This window comes from Panthera uncia, chromosome B4, assembly GCF_023721935.1.
Source record: "Panthera uncia isolate 11264 chromosome B4, Puncia_PCG_1.0, whole genome shotgun sequence".
Lineage (NCBI taxonomy): Eukaryota > Metazoa > Chordata > Mammalia > Carnivora > Felidae > Panthera > Panthera uncia.
The window spans coordinates 115574334-115599986 of record NC_064809.1 but is presented as its reverse complement, the minus strand read 5'-3'; positions in this window follow the sequence as shown (position 1 = coordinate 115599986).

Sequence of the window (25653 nt, the reverse complement as noted above, 5' to 3'; positions counted from 1 at the left end):
CAGGACCTCTGCCCGGTTATTTTGCTATGGAGTTCTATATGTTCTTCACTTATTTAAAAAATATCAGATATATGGTTTGAAAATATTGTTTTTCATTCTGTAGATTGTTGTTTCACTTTCTTGACAGTCTCTTTTGCTATGCAGAAGCTTTCTAGTTTGATGTAGTCCCACTTGCTTTTTTTTTTTTTTTTTTTTTGCTGCTTGTGGTTTAGGTGTCATATCCAAAAAATCATTACCGAGACCCATGTCAAGGAGCTTCATTCCTATGTTTTCTTCTTGGAGTTTCATGGTTTCAGGTCTTACATTTAAGTCTTTAATACATCTTGAGTTAATTTTTGTGAGTGGTTCAGGTTCTTTTTTTTTTTCTTTCAAATGTTTATTTTTGAGAGAGTGTGTGAGCAGGAGAGGGGCCGAGCGACAGGAAGACAGAGAATTGAAAGTAGGCTCCACAGCGTCAGCTCAGAGCTGGACGCGGGGCCTGATCTCACAAACCATTGAGATCATGAGGTGAGCTAAACTCAGACACTCAGCTGACTGAGCCAACCCCAGGTTGATTCTTTTACATGTAAATAATCAATTAATCCAGCATCATTTATTGAAGAGACTGTCTTTTTTTTCCACTGAATAGTCTTGGCTCCCTTGTCAAATATTACTTGACCATACACACTTGGATTTATTTCTGGGCTCTTAAGTCTGTTTCATTGTTCCATTTGACTGTTTTTATGGCAGTACCACAATGATTTGATGACTACAGTTTAGAGTACAGTTTGAAATCAGGAAGTCTGATCTCTCCCGCTTTGTTCTTCCTTCTCAGGATTTCTTCAGCTATTCAGGGTCTTTTGTGGTTCCATATACACTTTAGGAGTGATGTTTCTACTTCTATAGAATTATCATTGTAATCTTGATAGGGTTTGCAATGAACCTAGAGTTGGCTTTTGATAGTATTGACATTTTAACAATATTAATTCTTCCAATTCCTGAACATGGAATGCCTCTCCATTTATTTGCATCTTCTTTGCTTTCTTTCTTCGATGTCTGATACTTTTCAGAAATTGCTCACCTCCTTAGTTAAACTCATTCCTAAGTATTTTATTGCTTTTGATATTATTATAAATTGGATCAATTTATTTCATTTTTAGAAAAATAACTGTTAGTGCATAGTAATGCTATTGATTTTTGTATTTCAGTTTTCTATCCTGCAACTTTAATGAATTCATTGGTTACATCTAAAAGTGTTTTGATCAAGGGGCGCCTGAGTGGCTCAGTCAGTTGAGCATCTGACTTAGGCTCAGGTCATGATCTCACGGTTTGTGGGTTCGAGCCCCACATCGGGCTCTGTGCTGACAGCTCAGAGCCTGGAGCCTGCTTCGGATTCTGTGCCTCCCTCTCTTTGCCCCTCCCCCACTCACACTGTGTCTCTGTCTCTCAAAAATGAATAAACCTTAAAAAAATTTTTTTTAACTGTTTTGGTTGAGTCTTTAGGATTTTCTGTATATAAAACAATGTCATCTGCAAAGAGACACAATTTTACTTCTTCCTCTCCAAAACTAATACCTTTTATTTTTTAATGTTTGTTTGTTCATTTATTACCTGATTGCTCTAGCTATGACTTCAGGTATTATGTTGAATATGAATGGTAAGAGTGGGCATCTCGTATTTTTCTTGACCTTTGGGGAAAAACTTTTAACCTTTCACCATTTAGTATGATGTTTGCTGGAGGCTTGTCATATATAGCCTTTATTATGTTGAGATATGTTCCTTCTATGCTTAATTTGTTAAGCATCTTTATCATGAATGGATATTGAATGTCACAAGTCAAGCACTTTTTCTGTGTCCACTGATATGATCATATGATTCTTTCATTCTATAATGTACCACATTGTGCTGAACCATCCATACATCCCAGGGATAAATCCCCCTTGGTTTTGGTGTATGTTCCTTCTAATGTGCTCCCGAATTTGGTTTGATAGTATCTTATCGAGAAGTTTTGCATCGTTATTCGTCAGGGATATTGGCTGGTAGTTTTCTTTCCTAGTAGTGTCCTTTTCTGATTTTGGTATCAGGATAATGCTGACCTACTAAAATGAGTTTGGGACTGTTACCCTTCATTTTTGGAAGAATTGGGTTATTGCTGTTACAACTTCCTTGTTTTTTATATTGCACAACTAATAACAGATTATTATGGTTATTTTTACTACCTTTGGTTTTTGTCTTTAACTTTTAAACTAGAGTTGTAAAAGTGAATTATGTACCACTATTACCATATTTTAGAATCTAATATAACTATATATTTATCACTGTCAGTTAGATTTGCACTACCTTTTTATGTTTTTATGATGTTAATTAATGTTCTTTTACTTCCACTCAAAGAATTACTTTTAGATTTTTTTATAAGGCAGTTCTGGTATATTGAACTCCCTATGCTTTTGTTTGTTTAGGGAAGTCTTTATTCCTCCTTCATTTCTGAAGGATAGCTTCACCAGGTATAGAATTCTTGGTTGACAGTTTTCTTTCAATATTTTGAATATGTCACCTCATTCTCTCCTGGTCTGAAAAGTTTCTGTTGAGAAATCTGCCAATAATGTTAGAGGCGTTCCCTTGTACTTATAGGGTTTCTCTTTTCTCTTGCTGCTGTTCAAATTCTTTTTTTGTCTTTGCCTTTCTACACTTTAATTATAACGTGCCTCAGTGTAGCCCTATTTGGGGTCCTATAGATCTCATGGATCTGGGTGTCCATTTCACTCTCCAGATTCAGAAGTTCTCAGCCATTATTGTTTTAAATGTATTTTCTGTCCCTTCCTCTTTCTGTTCTCCTTCTGGAATTCCCATAATGTGAATATTATTTCTTTTCATTGTATCCTATAATCTCTGTAGGCTTTCTTTGCTCTTTTTCATTCTTGTTTTTTTTTTTTTTCCTCCTCTGACTGGGTAATTTCCAATGTCCTATCCTGCAGGTGACTGATTCTTCTGCATGGTTGAGTCTACTTTTAAAATTCTCTACTAAACTGTACTGAATTCTTCAGTTCAGTTATTATGTTTTTGAACTATAGAATTTGTTTCTTTTTATGGTTGCTATTTCCTTGTCAAACTTCTTGTTATGTTCATTCATTGTTTTTCCAATTTTATTTCATTGTCTGTGTTTTCTTGTAGTTCACTAAACTTCCTTAAGAGGATTATACTGAATGCTTTGTCTGATATTTCATAGATCTCCATTGGAGATTATTGGAAATTTATCAATTTACTTGATTTTTTGTGATCCTTGTACTTTACATTAGCATCTGTACATTTGAGCAATCAGACTCCTCTTCCAGACTTCACAGGTTTGCTATGGCAGAGATAGTTCTTCAACAGTCATCTCAGTTTGGGTTTCTGGATGTATCTGCTGGTAATGTCCATGGGCAGGTAGAACTGGCTATTATGGTCTATGTTGGGGTAAGACAAATGTTGGAGCTCTGAGGACAAGGATGGGGGTGTGTGTCACTGGCTGAGAATAGTTGGCTAGGACTGCTGCCTTGGTTCTCTACCCTGCTGAGGCTGTAGGATATGTTCTCCAGTTGCCTGGATTCTCTGGTCAGACTTACTAGATGGTCAGGACTGGGTACTATATTCAGTAGTAAGTGGGGCTATGAATTAATTTCCTTATCCTGGCAGGGCAGCAGGACAGGACCCAGGGCCTATACAACTCATTGTCTGGGGACTCATTTTAGGCCAGAGTGTGCACTGAATTCCCTGGGGTCAGCTGAAACCATTTGTTTTATTCTGCAGACAGGGGCAGCCATGGGATATACCCTCTGTATGTAAGGGTGCTGAATGGGCCAAGCACCTTCCTACGTGCTCTGGTTAGGTTCCCTGCGCAGACAGGCTAAAGCTGTATTTAGTGTTGTGTGGGGCTATGAATTAATTTACCTTTCTGGGAGCAGTGGAAGAAGAAGCTCATATCCAGCAAAGCTCTTCGCTGTCTTCACTCAAGCCAACTCACACCCAACTTCCCTGACCAAACAGGGCCACTGGCTTTGTTCTGCAAAGTATAAGCTCTACCTACCCACCTTTGGGTTCAAGTGCCACTGGACTGCACAGCTTCTAGGAATTATCTCCAGACCCTCTGGTCAACTGGGGCCAAAGATATCCTCCATAGCAATACTGAAAGAGTTCTTATGCACCTTACAGAGTCTTGGATCACCTGAAATTACTACCACTTTTTTGCTAATGGACAATCACTCTGATTTAGCTTACAAAGCATTGAGCAATCAGCATGAGAACTACTTGGTTATCCCAGTCTTGAAGTTTTTTCGTGCAATGAATCTGAGACCCTGATGATATTTATTCATTACATTTTTAATGATATATCAGGTTACCATAGCAATTCTTGTTCCCTGGAAACTTCTTTCTTGCAACACACATTTATTGTATGCCACATTAACAGCCTGATCCTATTGTTCGAGCTGTCTCATTAGCTCAAGTAATCTGAAGCTGTTTCAAAATGTTAACCAGTAACAATATATAGAAAATATGGTTATTTAGAAATAACATTTATTTAAGGAAAGAGCCCACCTTAAAATCACCATTTCCATGAAGTTTGCCTTGACTCTGTAAATAATCACTTTTATTAAGTCTTAGAATACTTAGGGGTTTATGTCATTCATGAAATCATAATTTATGATTAAATATATATTCTTTCATATTGTTCATCAATTATTTTTGTGTAGCCTTGCGTATCCATATGTATTAGAGTTATAATAAATTAGAAGTTGTTATGGGTTGAATTGTGCACCCTCAAAGGATATGGAAGTCCAATCCCCCACTATCTGTGAATGTGACCTTATTTGGAGATAGGGTGTTGGCAGATGATTACATTAAAATGAGATGAGAGTGAGCCATAACCCAATACAACGATGTCCTATTTGGATATTGTCCAGATATGGGATTTGGACACAAGAGACAGACATGTGCAGAGGGAAGATGATATGCGGACACAGGAAGAATGTCATGTCATGATGAAGCAGAGATTAGGTAATGCTTCTATAAGCCAAAATCCACCAAAGATTGCCAGCAAACTACCAGAGGCCTGGAGTAGATCCTTTCCTTATGGCCCTTAGAAGGAATCAACCTTGTCAGTACCTTGATCTTAGACTTCTGGCTTCTAGAATTGTGACAATAAATTTCTGTTGTTTAAGCCTCCCAGTCTGCAGTACTTTGTTATAGCAGCTATGGGAAGCTAATACCAAAGGCAAGATTAACAACTTGATCTGTACCCTTCTCAGTTTCTAAAACAGTGCCTTTCATTTTTATTAAAAAATAAAATAATTCATGAGCAGGAAGTTTTTCAATCATTCACTCATTCACTTGTTCATTTATCTATTCACTAAATATTAACCATCGTATCCATTGGGCAAAGCACTAAACATGGGGGTGAAGATCAGTAAAAGTCTCTTTCTTCTAGTTTCTAGTAATAATAACTTCCTTGTAGAAGTTCCTTCCTTCCTTCCTTCTGACTACTGTCTAACAAAAATTATGTTAGGTGCTTTACATGTACTTTTCCATTTAGTTCTCAAAACCAACCTGTAAATATAGGTTTTATTGCTCCTAATTTTCAGGAAATGACCAAAATCACCGAGGCTTAAAAATTTAGAGTAGAGGGGCGTCTGGGTGGCTCAGTCAGTTGAGCATCTGACTCTTGGTTTCAGCTCAGGTCATGATCCCAGGCTCATGGGATCAAGCCCCACATCATGCCCTGTGCTCTGTGGAGTCTGCTTGAGATTCTCTCTCTCCTTCTCCCTCTCTCTCTCTCTCTCTCTTTCTCCCCCTCTCCCCTGCTCACTCTCACTCTCTAAAATAAATAAAATGAAACAAATTTTTTAAAAAAGTCAGAGTAGGCTATCAAAGATCACAAGGCCAGTAAGCAGCAGAGTTATTGGCAAGTAAAGTCAAATTAGTCTGACTCTGGTGCACATTTTCCTGCTACTCCATTCTACCTCTGATAAGGTACTGGGGATAGAGGAACAAGAGTGACTCTAATATGAGATAGACATGTAGTAAGAGACAGAGAAGCAAAGCACTATGGGTGTTTTGAAGACATGACAAATGTTTGTATGAATCAGAAAACAACTTCATGGAAGCAGAGAAAATATCTGGGTGAATAGCAAGTGAGAGGGAGGGTTAGTTGATGGAGTAAGGGCCAGATTAAGGCAGATCATCAGAGTTGGAAACAAGCAATGCCAGGATGCTAGAGGCCATCAACATAGATGTTGCTATCAATGAGGTCCTTGCATGAAATAGGTTAAAGAAGAAACTTAGGTACTGAAGTCTCTAGGTAAGATTGGTGTGTCCTAGGTGAATGGGACTTCTCCATAAGATTATATCCATTTGTGAGAGGAAGTTTTCTTGCTAAATGATAGCAGCAAAACAAAGATCTGGGGATACTAATGGAGAATAATAGTTGACTGATTCCTCTTCCTAAACACCTCACTTAAGGTGGAGAAAAGGGTACCTTTCATTGGAGGCAGCTCCTAAGAAAATAATGTTGTCACAGAAAAGACCTATATATTTTTAAATTTTATTTAAATCCAAGTTAATTAACATATAATATACTAATGGTTTCATGAGTAGAATTTAGTGATTCATGACTTATATATAACACCCACTGCTCATCCCAACAAGTGCCCTCCTTAATGCCCATCACCAATTTAGCGCATCCCCTCACCCAATACCCCTCCAGCTACCCTCAGTTTGTTCCCTGTATTTAAGAGTCTCTTATGGTTTGCCTACCTCTCTGGTTTTATCTTATTTTTCCTTCCCTTCACCTACGTTCATCTGTTCTGTTTCTTATATTCCACATATGAGTGAAATCATAATATTTATCTTTCTCTGACTTATTATTTCACTTAGCATAATGCATAGTTCCAGAAAAGACATATTTTAATTACGGGAGGATGAAACAAGCATTTGAGGCACAGGTGGGGGTAGAATTTATCTTTAAAAGGATAAGGATTCTACACATGATAATGGAAGAGGTTGGCTGATGGGTAGGAGATTCCGAGTGGACTTGGGGAGGATCTCTATCACACTCTTGTAAAGATCATTTTTCAACAGAATTATAAATCCAACAGTGAAATCTTCAATCCTGAGACTTAACATATGGTTAGTGGACAGTGATGAATGCCACATCCTGAGCCTTGGTAAATCACAACAACATAAGAATAATATTTTTTCTCTACAGTTCCAAGCTTTGGTCTTCTTTATAAAATCCCACGGTTTTTTTCTTCATTGCTGAAGCCCTGGTGACGTTCTTCATAGTGCCTAATGAATCTAACTAAATGGAACTTGACTTTGATTGACATAATGGGATCTGAAGTACGTTATACACTGGCCTCTGTTCCCTCTGTTTTCTCCCCTGAATATGGGCATGATGAAAAGGTGTGGAAGAAAACAAATGTTTCCGATACAAACATGTGATGATATTTGATGACACTTGATGAGTACAAGAAAAGTATTGGTTCTATTTTCTGATCTCATATCAGAAGAGATAAAATATGATAACTTAAGCCTATGAAATTACTGGGAGGAAGAAAATAATAAGAGAACTAATAATTACAGAATAGCAAGAGGATATAAATCCAAATATGATGCCCACATAGGAAAGATCTAGAAAAGGTATTTAAAAAGCAAACATTGACTGTAAGTCCTGAGGGCAAAACAAAACTGTCTTTGGCATCACACTTTGTAGAATACAGTTGGGTTGGCCTATTCTTGGGGCACAGCAGAAAGGTAGAACATATGCTTCCAGGGAAGCACAGAAAGATAGACTACTCTTGAACAATTTTGAAATTAGAGTGTATTTAATGTCAAAGCATCTAAAGATTGATGTCTGAGATAAGAAAATATTCCACTCTCTGCCAGAGCTTCGAACCAATTAAGAGAAGAGATGGAGACATCAGGCAGATGGAGACCAAAGTGTGAACTTACTGGCCTATGGAAAATAAAGACTGAGTGTGCATCAACAATGGGCTGCCTAATTTGAGCCAGGGGCTATAGAAACTACCTCCTCTGTCACAGACAGCACGGCTACTGCAGACTCCCTATCTTCAACATGGAAAAGGAAAGTAGCATGTGCACCCCATGACTCCGAAAGGAAAAGAAGAGAGAAGGCACCCCATGATAGGTCCTGTGCCTGTTTCCGTATTTCCACTCAGACAGTTCATTCCTCCACCTCTGGGAGGAAGTAAGTGGAGAAGCAGAAAAGATAGGATGAAAGTCCGTGATGCCCCTCCCCATGGAAACAGGAAGCAGGGTGAAAAAAGGTTCCCATCTGAACCTCCTACCACTAAACTCTGGGTACAATCTAAACTACCCTAAAGTTGACCCAGGTCTTAGTTGGTTCAGCTGCTACAACAAAATACCATAGACTGGCTGGCTTAAACAATAAACATTTACTTCTCACAGTTCTGGAGGCTAGGCAGTCCAAGACAAGGTGCCAACAGATTCAGTACCTGGTAAGGGCCCTTCCTGGTTTGCAGATGAACACCTTCTTGCTATATCCCCACATGGTAGAGAGAGCCCTAGTCTCTTTTTCTTATAGGTACACAGACCCCATCACAGGAGCCTCACCCTCTCATGACTTCATCTAAACCTAAATATTTCCCAATGTCCCTGCCTCCTAAACCCATCACATTGGGGGTTTAGAGCTTTAATGTATGAATTTGGGGGAGACACAAACATTCAGCCCATAATACTCAGGGAAGATCTGAACCCTTACTGTCTTAGTGGCCCTCCTTACAGGAAGTGACCTGAACATCAGCAACAATGAGAACCAACCTCCCAGAGCATAGGGGAAGATAGAGACAGGAAAGGTAGCATCATTTCTATAAGCACATGCAAAACAGCATTGCAGGACATTTTGTACTCTATTTTTAAAAAACCTTTAAGTTTATTTACTTATTGTGTGTGTGTGAGAGAGAGAGGGAGAGGGAGAGAGACATAGAGAGAGAGAGAGGGAGAATGTGAATGAATGGGGTAGGGGAAGAGAGAGAGGGAGAGAGTGAATTCCAAGCAGCCTCCATGCTGACACAGTGCAGAGCCCAATGCAGGGCTGAAACCCACGAATGTGAGATCATGACCTGAGCTGAAATCAGGAGTCAGACACTTAACCAACCGAGCCACCCAGAAGCCCTGTTCTGTCACAGGGTTTTAAAAATAATTAAATTAGATGTCAACACTAGAACCCAGGATATTATACTTAAAATGGTGGGCTACTGTCTTCTGTTAAAACACTGGGTAGCCTGGCATCCCTAAGCCCCTATTCTAGCAAAACTACATCCAACTTGGTAGATTTTATTGGCCTTTCACTTCAGCCTCCAACCCACTCGCTTGACTCATTACCGTGTTCATCTGGCCCTCGGAGGAATCTCAGTTAACAATCTTTTTCTAAGTTGTAAACAGATTGTTTGTTTTGCCTTTAGATTCCTGCAGAAAGGTATGAAATAAGAAAACTCAAGAAGAGGGGTGCCTGGCCGGCTCAGTCAGTAGACATGTGAGTCTTGATCTCAGGATCGTGAGTTCAAGCCCCATGTTGGCCATGGAGCCTACTTAAAACACACACACACACACACACACATACACAACAACAACAACAACTCAAGAAGCAGCAGAATGAGATGGAAAAAAAGGTGAAATAAAAAATTTCAATATGCAAATTAGAAAGTGGCACACTTAGAGGAACCCGGAAAAAGTAGCAATGAACAGGAAAAGGTAAATGGCAGCTGAGCCGTCAAGACTTGGTTCTAGAGCAGAAAAATCAAGGCTGTGGGACTGCTAGACAAGTGGCAAGAGGCAGCCAGCAAGACTCACACCGAGGAAACCACAACACTGTTCAGCCAAGAATCACATTACTCTGAAAATCACTCCCTTCTTGCCAGCTAGTCTTGCAAAGACAATGTTCTCATTAACCAACCACGATTTAAAAGTATTACTATGATCAAAGACAATTCAGACAAAGTGCAAGGCAGAGAGAGAAGTGGGGACAGACTGTGACAGAAATTTGCCTCCGATCTGAGACAGATGTGCTCCTGCTAACTCCACTTTCTGCCCTTAGTGAGAGACTGAACCAATGAGTAAATTAAATACACAAAGCATCTCCAAGTCTAGTGCTCTGATTTAACCACTTCCTCTACCTCTGTTAGGCAGCAAACTGTAAGAGAACAGTGTCGCTGGATGTCTTCTATATCTGCCAACTCTGGTCAAAATGGCCAATTATACTGTTCAAAAGTTACTCATCCAAGACCTTGGGTCTGCATTTCAGTTACTTTCCACCAGATGGTGGTGGGCTATACAACAGTGTTCACACTTGCCTGTAAAACACAGAGGTTGGAGTGGGAGCAAGAGTTTAAAAGTAGACATTCTGGGCCCCACCTGCAAACATACTGACACAGGCTTGAACTCAAAGACTCCCACATCCTAGGGGAGAGGTGAGCACCATATTCGCTGATGTGTAAGTCATGCAGAGTTAAAATGCATGCTAACTTTACAAAGAAATATTTTGGGGGGAATATGTAAGTATTTTTATCAGATGTATTTTGATCATGATTTTTAGGTAGTTTGGTATGGAAAATTATTATTGAACTTACAAAGTAGGCTGCATCTTAAAATCTAGTAAAAAAAGTATTCATTATTCATTAGTAGACCGTTAATTAGAAAAAAATCCCACAGCTAGAAGAGAAAAATATTGGCTTCAACAAACGCTGGCACCTATCAAGGTTGCCATTATAATACATTTAAGTCTCTAATGATAGGAGAATGACACAAATCCCGATCAGAATTATCATTTGTGCCTTATTATCTTTGTTGAAAAATTGACCAGTAGGACATGAAACTTTAATCTTTATTAGATGTTCTGTTTTGGTTCATTTCTCTACAATGTATACTTCCATATGTAATTCATACTCATTGGCTATATTGATATTTGGAGATTCTGTTTGGGGAGATGAAGAGGGACATTAGCACATACCAGCAAATACAGATAGGAAACTATTATAATATAGTTAAAAAGTGTCATCATGACCAACCAAAGGCTTTATGAAACTAGATGAAGGATGTACAATTGTCAGTAAGAAAGATGTGGAAAACTTGGGGCAGAAAATACAGATCTGCGAGCAGCTGGGTGGCTCAGTCGGTTAAGCATCCGACTTCTGCTCAAGTCATGATCTCACGGCTCATGAGTTTAAGTCCCATGTCGGGCTCTGTGGTGACAGCTCAGAGCCTGGAGTCTGCTTCGGATTCTGTGTCTCCCTCTCTCTCTGCCCCTCCCCTGCTCATGTTCTGTCTCTCTCTCCTTCAAAAATAAATCAACATTAAAAAAAAGAAAATAGAGGGGCGCCTGGGTGGCTCGGTCGGTTAAGCGTCCGACTTCGGCTCAGGTCATGATCTCATGGTTTGTGAGTTCGAGCCCCACGTCGGGCTCTGTGCTGACAGCTCAGAGCCTGGAGCCTGTTTCAGATTCTGTGTCTCCCTCTCTCTCTGACCCTCCCCCGTTCATGCTCTGTCTCTCTCTGTCTCAAAAATAAATAAACGTTAAAAAAAAAAAAATTAAAAAAAAAAAAAAAGAAAATAGAGATTCGTGAGTTAGCATGCAGGAAAAAAGTAGAAGTGGAAGGGATCGCCCAGGGAGAAAATGTTGAATGAGAAGAAAATATACAGGATGGGGAACTCTGAATCTCTCTGTTTCTCATTTTCTTTTATCAGAATTCAGAGTGTTGGCCTCATGGCTCTTTTGGCTTTGTGAGAGATGGAGTTTATGCTTGATGATAAAAGTACATACTAGAACTATCGATCAAACCAATGAACTGTTGCAGAATTCCTGCAATGTTATACTAAGGGCTCTGACAAAGTCTGCAGCAATACAAAAGAATTAGGGTTAAGGTCGAGACCTTATGACACAATGCAATTTTCGAAATTCAATTGAAAAAGTTAATTAATGTAATCATAAAAATAAAATATATTTAACTCCATTTTATTTATGTAAAGTCAAGGCTTTTTCTTCAAGAGTGGGTCTGCTGAGTGGAATTTCCTTTATTACTTTTTTCCCAAATTTTTACCTTTTTTTCATCTGCTCCCAATTTAATAGCAATTCTTTAGTGACTCACCTTTATTTAGCCTTTCTAAAGCAATTTAATTTTTATAAAAATAACAACTCCTGTCTTCTCTCTCTCATATTTCATCAGTTTTACATAATATTTAATTAAATGATACCCAGTTTGGGAACAAATACCCGTGTCTTTTAGTAAATGCACAAAGTAGTCGATAGGAGCAAAAGTGCCCAGGCAAACCTGGGGAGCCAGCCAAAAAGGTTTCTATTGGCCAGAACTGCTAACTCACATCAGATATTTTAAACACATTTAAACAGAAATAGAAAGGTACCATTTCAGAGGAGAAATGTGAAGTAATTTAATTCACAATGAAAATTTCACTTTGAAAGTCAATAGTTATAAGATAGCCAATATTTAATTGAAATTTCTCAGCCATGTTGAAAATCTGTCTGAAAGGGCAGCCTCTCCATCCAGCCTTTCCTGCTGCTCTAAATTGATAGTCCTCTCTCCATCTTAGGAACTCATTCAGTGATGTTTTTAGACCTTACTTATGACACATCTCTCATTTTACTTTACAGTGCAGAGCGTTATAAACTGATCTTCTCTCTTTTTATGTGATATAACCTACTTGATAAAATAGACTACACCTCTCTCATTATATACTTTCTAAATCAAAGCGCTTTGCTCATAATGGGCCCTTGCGTATTTGAAGTGGCACCGGATGTGTGTATGCATTTGTGTGTGTGTGTATAGTGAGGCAGAGGCAGGGGAAATGAAGGGCAAAAAATACACACAAATGCCCAACGTCGCATAAGAAATGGAAATACTCCAGAAGTACACACTCACTTCTTTTCACATCTCCACGTATGCTCTTATAGTATGGTGTTTAGCTGGCTACATCTTCCAGTCGGCATCTTAGCAGTAGAGACAATATTTTATCTATCTTTGTGAACTAGTTATAAAAGACTGTTACACTGGGGCACCTGAGTGGCTCAGTCGGTTAAGTCTCCTACTCTCTGTCTCCCACTCACGGTTTGTGAGTTTGAGCCCTGCGTCGGGCTCTGCACTGACAGTGTGGGGGCCTGCTTGGGATTCTCTTTCTCCCTTTCTCTCTGCCCTTGCCTCCTCCCTGCCCCCTTCTTTCTCTCTCAAAAATAAATAAGTAAACATTAAACACTGTTACAGAGACTGACCCCTAGCATGTGTTAAGTAAATGTTTATTGAATAAATAAATAAATGAAAGACTTAATTGGAAAGTCTCAAAGATTCAAGGAGAGTAGGGCATGAAGAGGATATAAAACTACCACTAAGGAAAGTGAATTTGACCCTACCTTTACTATATAAGGTCTATTCAAATGTCCAATACATTTTCTTCCAAAAGGTAAGGAATGTTATGAGATTTTAGGGTCAGAGAGGTCTTTAGAGATGACCTTATCCGATTTTAAAGACGAGTTGACAGATTAGCCCAGTGTCACAGCAGCTAGCCATTAGAATAAGACCAAAGCAATTGTAAGCTATTTTGGCTATACCGATTCCAACTGTCTTCTGAAAAAGACGGAGTCTATAAATGAAAAGTCTTTGGCAAGGAGAATCACTGATAGGGGTTGGAGTAGACTATGAAGCAAAAAGGTAGCAAACAGGAAAGAGAGCACAATGGTGTTTCCAACGTGATTCCCACTCTGACAACTATGATGTGCTTTTCTGTCTTGCTAGAAAGTGGCAGAGTTAGGGCTCAAGGTCAAGACTTCTTTATACCAGAGTTCAGGTATCTTTAAAGTGAAAACCACTTTAAAGATAAATATATCTTTAGAAAGTTCTGGAAATTAGTCAAATTAAAAACAAAACCCAAATGGAGCTTCCACGGAACAATTAACACCACTTTCCTTGGTCAATAAAACTTCCTGCAACAAAATTATAAAAATTAAAAGTCACATAAAAGATAAAAGATCACAAATATTTAGTATGAATAAGAAGTGTTTACCAAAGCCTGAAACTTAAACATTTAAATGAGAGTGGGGGATAGAACAGTCTGTTTTCTGAAAACTACAGCTTAACAATAAGAATGGGAAGATTATGATGAACCCATAAGAAGCTAGTTTCTGCCTTTTATAATGATCCTTTGGGACTATGAAAAAGGAATCTTTTTGGAGGATGGGAAGTTTCTGGTTGTTGAAGAAGTCATAACATTTTGATTTTAGTTTTCAACACCAAGAAGCCATTTTAAAATGATAAAATGTTAGGACCTCCAAGATGGGGATTTTGGCTCCTTTTGTAATATTTTCCTGCAATGCAGATATCGGTTCAACTGGCTGCCTGTTTCTAAAGAACCCACTGGTTTCTAGACCATTAGATCTGAAAGGGTCTGGGCACATAGTAGGCATCATAAATATATGTCAACTAAACAAACAAGTATCACACTCCAAAAGAGGCTTGAAATCTGGAGGATGAATGTTACTTTTAGGGGGAAAAGGTTGACAGGAGAAATCCTCCTAAGAGGGACAGACTGTGAGCTCCAGGAACCCTTCCCTAGCTGGATGGATATAGTTAACGCTGGCGGCTTAACTCTTCCTTAAACAGACTGGTCACTTCACTTCATTTTCTACCCTAAGCCCCAATTCTGACACGCATTCTCCAAGGCAAACTGCGAGTACACAGCTAATCAGCAGCCCAAAGACCCACTGCAGAAGCTGAAGAATAAACGCAGGAATGCCCTTCATGGGGAGGGGAGAAAGAAATACAATTGAGAGTAAGTTCAGCTTAACGGTGCTACCAGGAAATGGGAAAACAAGAATGAGTAAACCCTATAACCAAAGGAGACTACAGGTTAGGCAGGGAATCAAAGTCACATTTAGATTTGAAATAATACCACATATTTTATGATGGAAACATATCATATTAGGATTAATGAGTACCAAGAGCAGAGGAATTTAGCCAAATTCAGGGGGAGTTTCTGGAGCAGTTGGAAGCCACATAAAAATGTATGCAGGCACTGAATTGAAAGACAACGTCTTTGGAGGGTGATGCAAGTTAATATTTTTAGATTATGCACCTATTTGACTAAAGACTAGTACAAAACTAATGTCTGCTATGGTTACATATCTATAGCCTGATATGGTGTGGAATCGCTCATAATAGCACAGACCCATTTTGTGAAAAAAACAGATCTTGCATGACGAAAGATTAAGTGTCCCAATCTCACACCGATTTTCTGGACTCTACCTCATTCTCTAAGAGGAATCCATTCTACTGAATTTGTTTAAACTCAGGAGACACAAGGCATTTCAGATTCATCCATTCACTCATCAAATATTTATTGGAGACTTCCTGTGTGCAAAATTTCACTGTGAATGTCAGGTTGTCACGGTCACTGAGGCAGCCTCTGAGCTGCCCGGGTGGAGGGTACCCCAGAGCTGGGCCAGATCTTGTAGATGAGCACATAAGAGTTGGCTCTACTTTTCTCTCCTTTTTTCCCACTCTTCTATCTTGGAAGAAGAAAAAGTTGAAGGCTAGTCCCTGGCAGGGAGAGAGGTGGTTTTGACAGACTGGAAGGTAGTCCCATAAAAGGGTGTTTGCTAGGTGTTAGGATAAGCATCTAATTGAAGGTTTGATGCCTAGAGGGATCAGGCAGCAGCACAGGGGTTTTTCAGCACTGAAGCCACAACCCCAGATGTGTCGGGCTTCAAAGGCTCAAAGCGTCAAAACTGCTTGAGGCCATTTAGAGCCAAAGCTGCTAGTGGCTGCGGGGCTGTTTGAATCCTGGGGTCCTGGAGTGAGTACAATGCCAGGGGCTCCAGACACCGAAGGGAAGGGAACAGAGCCATTTCATAACAAAGCTGGAGTTCTTGAGGCTGTGGCGGCTGTTTGAACCCCAGGGCAAGTACAAGCCTGGGTTTCCAACTCTGAAGTGGAAGGAGAAGTGGGCAAGCCAGTGACAATGCTCACACTCCAGAGGTTTCCTTTAAAAGTAGAGACTGTTCGGTGAATTATTTTCCCAGACCTTTGCGTTCAAATTCAACAAGCAATTACGGAACATCGAACAATTCCACGGGACCACGTTATGCGTTCCACATGCAAACTTACGTCTACTCTTCTGTCGGTGTTCCAAATTGGATCTTCTTTTTCGCTGTCATAATGATAATGTTATACGTACGTTATCAAGGTATATTCTGCCAATAAAACTTTTAATTTGTTTAAGGAGGTAGCTTCCATTCTGGAGCTCTCCAGAGACCCATTCACTGGCAGAGAAACAGGCTGCTCCGGGGTTCAGCTTCCCCGCCTGCCAGCAAGCCTTGTGATAACGCAGCAAACTACAAGCACTTAGCAATGCAAGAGGAGAAGAAAGGGGGCTGGGTAGCTACACACCTGCTATAAAGTTCCTACAGAAGGAAATAAATGTGAGGGTGGGAAAGAACTTAGAATGATCCACTTTAACTCACTGATCTTGCCAAAGAGCATTTGGAGAATCTGAAAGGCCAGGCAATTGCCCCAAATTCTACATGTAAGCGTCCCTTTCTGAACAAACTTTTGCATCCCATATTTGGGGATATTTTCCCAGAAGAGTGCCACGGGAAAATATAGGCCTCTTTTCCCTTTTCTCACGATAACAAAAGGAAAACCCTCACCTTGGAATCTGGGCCTCCCAGTGGCTCACCATACCACGCACTTGCCTCAGCACCAATGCTCAGCATCATCCATGGAATAAATCCTTTTCCACTCTGTGTTAGCTTGGCTGCTATCACAGTCGGCGCAGGCTGCTATAGCAAAATACCATAGGCTATGTGGCTTAAGCAGCGAACATTTATTTCTCACGGTTCTGAAGGCTGGGAGGTCCCAAGATCAAGGCACTGGCAGTTCCAGTACATGGTGGAGGCCCCCTAGATTTGCAAATGGCCGCCTTCTCATCGTACCTTCATGTTACAGAGGGGGAGGAGAAACATGCACTTTCCTGTCTCTTTTTATAAGGGCATTAATCACATTGTGCGAGCTTCACCCTTAAGACTATCTGGCTCCCAAAGGCTCATCTCCAGATCCCATCACATTGGCGATTACAGTGTACATATATGAATTTGGGGAGAACGAAGGCATTCACTCCAGAGCATTGCACACGACAGGTCTTTTCTGTTCAAATGTCATACACAAATACTGGCCAGAGTGCACTTTCCTTTTGTAGGGCTGAGTGGTAGCCCCCCAAAAGATAGGTTCATGTCCTACTCCCCAGAATCTGTGGATGTTACCTTATTTGGACAAAGGGTCTTTTCAGGTATAATTGTGGTAAGGATCTTGCAATGAGAAAACTATCCTGGAATATCTGGGTGGACCCTAGATCCAATGACAAGTGTCATTATAAGAGACGCGCAGAGGAGAAGACAGATAACGGAGGTGAAGGCGATAGGAAGACGTAGGCAGAATTGGAAGTAATGTGGCCACAAGTCAAAGAATGTCAACAGCCACCAGAAGCTGGAAAAGACAAGGAGCAGATTCTCCCCTGGAGCCTTCGGAAGGAACGCAATTCTGTCAATACCTTGATTTCAACCTTCTGGCCTCCGGGACTGTGAGAAAAGAAATTTCTGTCGTTCTAAGCAACCAGTTTGTGGAAATCTGTTACAACAACTCTAGGAAACAGACACAGCTTCCACCTGCACACCCTGATCCTTCTACCCCAGCACAGCCATTTCTCCTGCTCCCAAATGTCTACGAATCTGGTCCTTTCAATACTTGGCAGAGGACTCAGACACTATGGAACTCAGTAGCTATACTTTTAACATACATTTTTTGAGACTTCTTTTTCAAAACCAAATTGAAGTGCCTTAGGATGAGAGTAGATGTCCCAGCTTTGTTGCAAAGGGAAGACTAAACAGAAGTTTCCTGACTTTAAATTTAGAGGTTCCTTCCAACTTTCCTCCCTCATTTAGGGTCCTGCAAAATCCAACACAGGAACAGATATGAGATGGCAGAAAATTAACCCAACCTGGTTCCTTGCCACACGAACACTGCCTTAGCTGTTCTGCTGTCTCTATTTCTCCAAAATCGAATCTGATGCTTCTTAAATGCTTTCCTAAACTGTTTTGTCCATGACACTGTACAAAATACATTGTAAAGCAGTGCAAAGATACCCAAGAACAGAGCAAGGCGTGCTGATTTTTCCTTTCTCTCTCTCTGTCACACACATACTTCCTCCCTCTTTAAGCATGGACCATAACCCAAACCACCATAATCCACGCTCTGAAGCTGTAAAGCCACACCTCATCCTGATGCCAGGGCCACCGTTCTAAAAAACACATTTCATCATCCCATCCCCCTAATTAAAATCTTCCAGTGGTCCTCCTATCACCTTCATTCACTTCGACAATACTTTTTCCACTGAGAATCTACAAAGGACACTCGATAATAATTGAGGGTTAAAAGGTAAAAACATAGTCCACAATATATATATAAATATACAGACCTAAAATGTTTCTATAAATCACCAAAGCTTTAAAACTACGTCTCCTGCTTTACCCTCACAAGCAGCTAACCTCTCATACCCAATAGGGTACTCTCACGCACTTAGCCATCAACTCCCTTATGCTTCAAGATGCAAACTGTCTCCCATAATTCTTCCTTTCTTTCTCCACTCCTTCCTTCATCCATCTTTCTATCATTGCCCAATGCTTAACTTCCTTAAGTGTCTGATACTAGCTACTGTGAGCCCTTGGGGAGCTTCCACTCTAACTCAGAAACCCTCCCCAGACCCTCTTGATCATCATCCCCCCCCCCCCCCGCCAAGCACAGGGAAATCGCACTTATCACCGGTCCCACAGTGGAAGATGCACGTTTCTAGCTTCCTACAGTCCTGAGTGCCTGAGGTTTCTTTTGTCTCTGTCAATTCCTGAAAAAGGTGTGTTGAAGTCTCCATCTGTAGTAGTGGGCTTGTCTATTTCTCCTTACAATCCCATCATCTTTTGGCTCTGTCACCCCATTATCAATACTGCCGAGCCCAGAGAAAGGCAGGAGGAAGAAATGAAGGAGGGAAGGATGGAGAGGGGGGAAATAAAAAGAAGGAGGACTGAACAGGGAAACAAAACTGATTTCTATCAAAGGAAAAAAAAGATTAGAAAGAAGATTGCAATGCCAATAGAGAGGGCTTTTTAAAAAAGAAGGCAGCAGGAGGGGCAAACAGATGTCCCATCCCTTTCAAACCTAGACTAGAGGTAAACCCAGAAAGAATTTCAATTTATATGAAGCAATAGACCATTCAAATCCCTACCCCACAATCCAAAGCCTTGAGCAGGCACCATGAAATGTGCTTTCTCTTTTCTGGAAGCCATGCTCATAAATTCACCGTTTCTCAGTCGTGTTCCATTGCAACAATTGCTGCCCCCACCTGATGGAATCGAGGACCTGAATCACTTTGAAACTCAGCTGAAAGTAAATTTGGACTTTTGGAGTATATAATGGTATCTACAGTTCCCGCTCTGATTACAGGAAGTGTCACATTAGCACTTTGGTAAAGAAAAGATCCACACTCTGCTTAAATCTTGCTGGTGTCATAAAGAACGCTTAATACCCTATAATACAGACTTCTGTTTCACAGAAAAATTTCTCATTTGTTTTTCACTGTAAAACTGCAAATGGATGCTCTTCATCACTCAGCCAGGGGGAATCACTCGAAAGCAGGAAGATGCCTTTACTGAGACCTAATATGAGGGGCCAAATTCAAGAGGTCATTTGATATAAGGAATAGAGATCTCTGCATTGTGCCAACAGGCCTATTAACAAGCTGAGCCTGGAGAGTTAATGAAATGGTACCTGAGTCTATGGCTTCTAGACAGACTCCCTATAAATTACCTGACTCTACCTTCATACAGTATTACCTACATTTTGCTTCCACCTCTAAATTAACAACTCACCATCAATTCTTTGTGCCTTATAGCTGTGATTCCCATTAAAGACCAGATTTTTCTTTTTTTCAAGTCAAAAGAAAGCACGTCAGTAGACTACCCAACTAAAGACCAGCAGCCTGGTCTTCTCCATGGTTTTGACTGTTAAATTCATTTTACTCTACCGATGGGAATTTTCAATGCCTTTGCAAAATGCTTGGGAGAAATTCTGGTCAAGTTCAAGGTCAGACACAAGGGCTTAAAACATTTATCTTGGCAAAGTACAAAACCCTCCATAGTTACTGGCAGAGTAAGAAGATGACCCTTTCTACAAAAATTATCCAATTAATTTCGTCTGCCCAAGAGAGAGAAAAGCATCCATTTGCATAAGTATGTGGATATGCTTTGTCAGGTGAAATAATGCTTGAGTTAACTTTCCATTTTCAACTTGAAACATCTTTGTTCCATCATGGTCATGGAGACCTCCCTGTGGTCAGATCTTTGCTTGAATGAGCTCTCATCGGTTAATATTTTTCTATTTCTTTAAATCCAGGTTACTTATTTCTGAATCTAATTTTTGCTTTAAATTGTAGTCTCTTTCTGCTAAAACATAACACTTCTTCACATACCTATTTTTTTTTTGTAACAGTAAGTAAAACAGTGAAAGAGTATTGTGAGCAAGTGCCATGGGCTGGGGGAAAAAAGACAAACAAAATTCAGGCCCTATTCCTTACCCTTGAAACACAGTGGAGGACACATGAGACCCACATGTATGGTAACAATGAGAAAATATTTTGACCCAAACCATAAAAGTCATTGCAAATTAAAGGAAAAAACATACTACAGATTGTGCCCCTTCGAGGGCCCACATCCAAGAATAAACAAGACATAGGTAAGAATTTTCAGGAACTGCTTCCTCGTAGAAACAAGAATTGCTGAATACAGTGGTGTGTGTGTGTGTGTGTGTGTGCGCGTGCACACGCGTGTGTGTGTGTATAGGAGCATCATTTCATCTCTCTTGGGTAGTAGCTCCCTTTATTTGCCAAAAGGACATTAATTTTATTTATCTTGACATTTATTCCTCTCCCTTTGCAATCAGAACTCTTAATCCTACAAGAGAAATAGAAAATGTCTTGTTTTCCATCTGCTCCGTCTTTTTTATTTCCTACTATATTCATATCATTTCTTAACTATTTAATCTGATGATCTTACATCACTGTTGAATATTCATGTTTTAGTCTCAGTAGGGTACTCATTACCACTCACACTTCATGCTTTCAGATTCATTCTCTTCCTTCCCTTCATCCAGGCACCTCAAGTTCATTCATTACCTCCCATCTTGATGTCTGTGACTCACCCATGTTGGTCTTCTGACATTCTGTCTCCAAATAACTATTGAAACCCTCTTCAAAGGCTTGAATCTCAAATAATTTATTCCCCCACTCCATCAACTCCGCTGATTTCTAGTTCATCTCTGCCTCACATTTAAATGGTTGACTCATTTCCCCGACCACTTTATAAACCTTTAAAACACATTATCTCCTTCTTGCACAAAATTACATGTATTTTCATCTCTTCGCAAAGCCTGTTTTCTAATTGGTTTCGTTTACTTAGCTTATCGCTCCAATTTTCTTCTTTTATACTCATTTTTCATAACTCTCCTTACTGTGCCACTTTTAATCACAGAAATGCACCTTGGTTTAAATGGCCTGGAGATAAATATTGAAAATGTGTATGTGAATAGCCTAAATTTGATTACCTAATGGTTTGGGTGAGGATAAAGGAACATGACAATAAATAGTCACTGGCCAGATTTAAATACACGACAGGATTTGGCATTTATACTCCCTTATCCGGCACCTCCTATGGCCCCTCATCCCCGATCTCTCTCAAGGCTAGAAACAGGAAAGTAATCCGAAATGCATTTTTCTCCTTGGTCCAAATGCTACTTTTCATTTGTCCAATTATAAATCACAAGCTGAGTTTTGAGCAAAGACAAGGGAGGTTTAAGAACTGTTCACACTGTGCAGTATTCCAGTCACTTTTATGACTATTACTTTGTTTAATCCACCAATACCCACAGTGTCGATAGAACAAGAAGGTCAAAAACAAACAAACAAAAATCAGTTGCTTCATAAAATTATGGACATGATTTTTTAACATGATTTCTTTCTTTTTTTATATAGTTTATTTATTTTGGGGGGGATGGGGTGTGGGGAGGGGCAGAGAGAGAGAGAGAGAGAGAGAGAATCCCAAGCAGGCTCCCACTGTCAACTCAGAGCCGGAGATGAGGCTCGATCTCGTGAACCATGAGATCATGACTTGAGCTGAGATCAAGAGTAGGATGCTTAACCGGCTGCGCCACCCAAGAGCCCCTGCTAATTTCATTTCTTAAAACCCTACACAACTCTTTTCTACCATTGAGCAGATCTCCATCAGCAATATGCAATATGATTCTGTTCAGAATGTGGAGCCATCTGTAAGACCGACATCTTCTCAATTCATAATCTGGTCTACACCAAGGCAGGCAAGATGAAAGTACAAGGCCCATTTTTCTTCATTTAAACGGATGGCAGATCTTCTCTTTATTTCTTCAGAAAAAGAGATTCTCGTAAGCAGGATACATCACATTCATGGAAAACGGATATGCCCACATCTGGTTCTGGGTTGTTTATAAATCAAAGATTAAGTGCCTCACTGCTTTGAAACCAAAGACGTTCCAGTCCAGCCCCCTCAGGGCTTCCTCTCTGTGTTAGTCTCTATTAACACTTGTTCCATTTGTTCTTTCAAGGCTCAGAGAACCCCTACTCAATCCAGCACTCAATTATACACATTCTCTACCTGTGGGCTTCACTAGGATTTTACCAGTGGCCATTGCTGTGTACTGGAAATAGGAGGATCATTAGGAATTTGCCTAAATTGTACTAAAACCTGCATGTGTTCGCTTAAATTATGACATCTAACCCAATGCAGTTTTAGAATTGAAACTGAAAATTCTGGCTATCTCCTGGGGACGTGTCTACCTAAAAGTAGTTATCAATCCAATGGCTAGGAAGAGGGTACAGATAGATAACATAAACGAGTACAGGAAGTCAGTAGCTAGGTACCAAAAAAACAGACAGGTGAGAACTTTGGTGGACAAAGGTCAGGGTTTCAGCAACAATCACTGAGCCAAAGAAAACACATCTCTGAGCCACAGGCAGCTAGAGGGCACAGGGCTACGGTTCTTACCATCTGGGCAGAAATTACTCCTATAACTCCACTCACAAACAATTGGCACATATGTAGAAGGATGGTTTCTCTACAAGTACCTACTCCTCCCTTGCGCTCAGTCACCTATATTCACTACAAGTACCCAAGGCATTTTCGATTTCGGTGGTTTGCAGAAGCAAGTAGCCTTAGGTGGGAGCTTGAGCCTGAGTGGTGTAAGCTGTAAAGAGGCACTCACGGTGCAGGCCCTCTTTGTTGGGATCCCAGACTGGCCACGAATTAAGGAATGGATTCTCTCTTCAGGGAGAGGGTTGTAAGATAAAATAGAGAGCACCCACTTCAACTGAATTTCAGATGAATAATAATTCTTTAGTATACGTACATCCCAAATATTGCATGAGACATATGTATGATAAAACATTAATTGCTACTTGTGTGAAATTCAACTGGAATTGGACATCTACATTTTATCTGCTAAATCTGGTAACCCTACCCAGGACCAGCACTTCTTTCTGGGTTATGCGTTCATTCCCAGGTCTTTCTAGCCTCATGTGATGGCACTGGGCGGACAGGGCAATCACTGACAGACTAGTGCAGAGGTTATGTGGACTCTAGAATCAACTGTACTGCTTGGGTTCAAATCCTAGCCCCACAAGCACAAGGAAATTTCTTTAACTCCTGTACATCTATGTTAGTTTCCCAGTCTGTAAAATGGGAATGGTGGTAAAACTCTATTTTATGCATCTGTTTTGGGGAGAAAATGAGACAATCGACTCAAAAGTTTGGCACACAGCAGGCATTCAATAAATGCTGGCCACAGTAATCACCACAGGTTGCCTTGTCCAGTACAGATGGTAATCTACTTGCTAATTGAGTCTGCATTCTAGCTGACATTTAACATTATCCTACTGGTGTGAAAAACATTTATTTAACATTTCCTGTATGTCCCCTATGCTGGGGGAAAGTATTATTTTAAATTTAAATTTGGAAAAATATAATTTTAAATTGTAATACAAGGCTCCAGAAAATTCTTAAGGAAGGTTATATTAAGCTCACAGGACAGACTCTCAATTCTTCATTTGTTCCCCAGTCCCATTTATCTCTTTTTTCTCCCTATCGCTCTTCTTCAGCTTATCAGAAGGAAATGTAGGAGCAGCAAATAGTCACTTGTTTTATCTCCTAGACAGAGCAGGATGCTTTCTCCATCACAAATGATTTACTTGTCCTCCAGACACTTTCCCCCGCCCCCCTGCAACAGGCACACACACACACACACACACACACACACACACACACACAATCCACCTGTCCCACCTCTACCCCCCACCCTGGAACTGTGTCTTGGGGCATTATTGTTCTCCTCTTAACTTAATAAGCTGGAAACACAGCCAGAGCAGTTAAGAATCTGCTCAAGGGGGCACACAAGGAGCCAGCTGGGGAGCTGAAATGAGACCATCCCACTTCTTGGCTCCCCGCCCAGTGCTCTGTCCAACAGACCATAGTGGACACCTGGGTCTGCTGAATAGGAGCCCTGCAGTTGCTAGGGCAAAGGATGAAGCCAAAGTTGGAAAACTCTTATGATGCTCCCCATGGCGATTAATCTGTTTGAAGGTCTGGGCTCTGAACCTTAGATTCCAGGTCTGCATTCCTTCATAAAACCTTGTGTTTTGAAAGCCGCAGTCAATGACCCTGTGAATTTAACTAGACACATTCTTACAAAGCAGCGTCATAAAGGAAAGCTCCTAAGTGATTGGAATCTGCCAACATGCTGTCTTGTGCTCCTGGCTCCCAGTATGGGGGCCCGGGAGAGGAGAATCCCACGCCAAGTCAATTTTCACTGCTTGGGCTACCAGTGTGGAATGCTGGGCTTCCTTAGAGGCACGGCTGTCATTTTGGATGCTTTTCTTAATGAAGGCTTAGGCACTAATCTAAAAGGTCAGTGCCTGCTCACACCGCTGTACTGGTGGCCACACTTAAATTGCATAGCCACGGTTGGCAGGGTGGGGTCCGTTCCAGGCATGATGAGATTCACATCTCTTTAACCTGATAAAATGAAATCTATATGCGCTTTGCTTTTAAAAGCTTCAAAGTCTTTACTCACTTCGGCGAATAAAAGCTAAAGGAAAGGTAAGATCAAGTGCCAAGCCCCCTAGAAAGGAAAATGTGACCTTTGTTTTTTTCCTCTCTCCAACTCATTTTTAAAAAAAAAATTTTTAATGTTTATTTATTTTTGAGACAGAGAGAGACAGAGCATGAACGGGGGAGGGTCAGAGAGAGGGAGACACAGAATCTGAAACAGGCTCCAGGCTCTGAGCTGTCAGCACAGATCCCGACATGGGGCTCGAACCCACGGACCGCGAGATCACGACCTGAGCCCAAGTCGGACGCTTAACCGACTGAGCCACCCAGGCGCCCCTCTCCAGCTCATTTTTTCCCCCCTCTCCCTCTCTCCCTCTCCCTCTCTCTCTCTCCCTCTCTCTCTCCCTCCCTCTCTCCCTCTCCCTCCC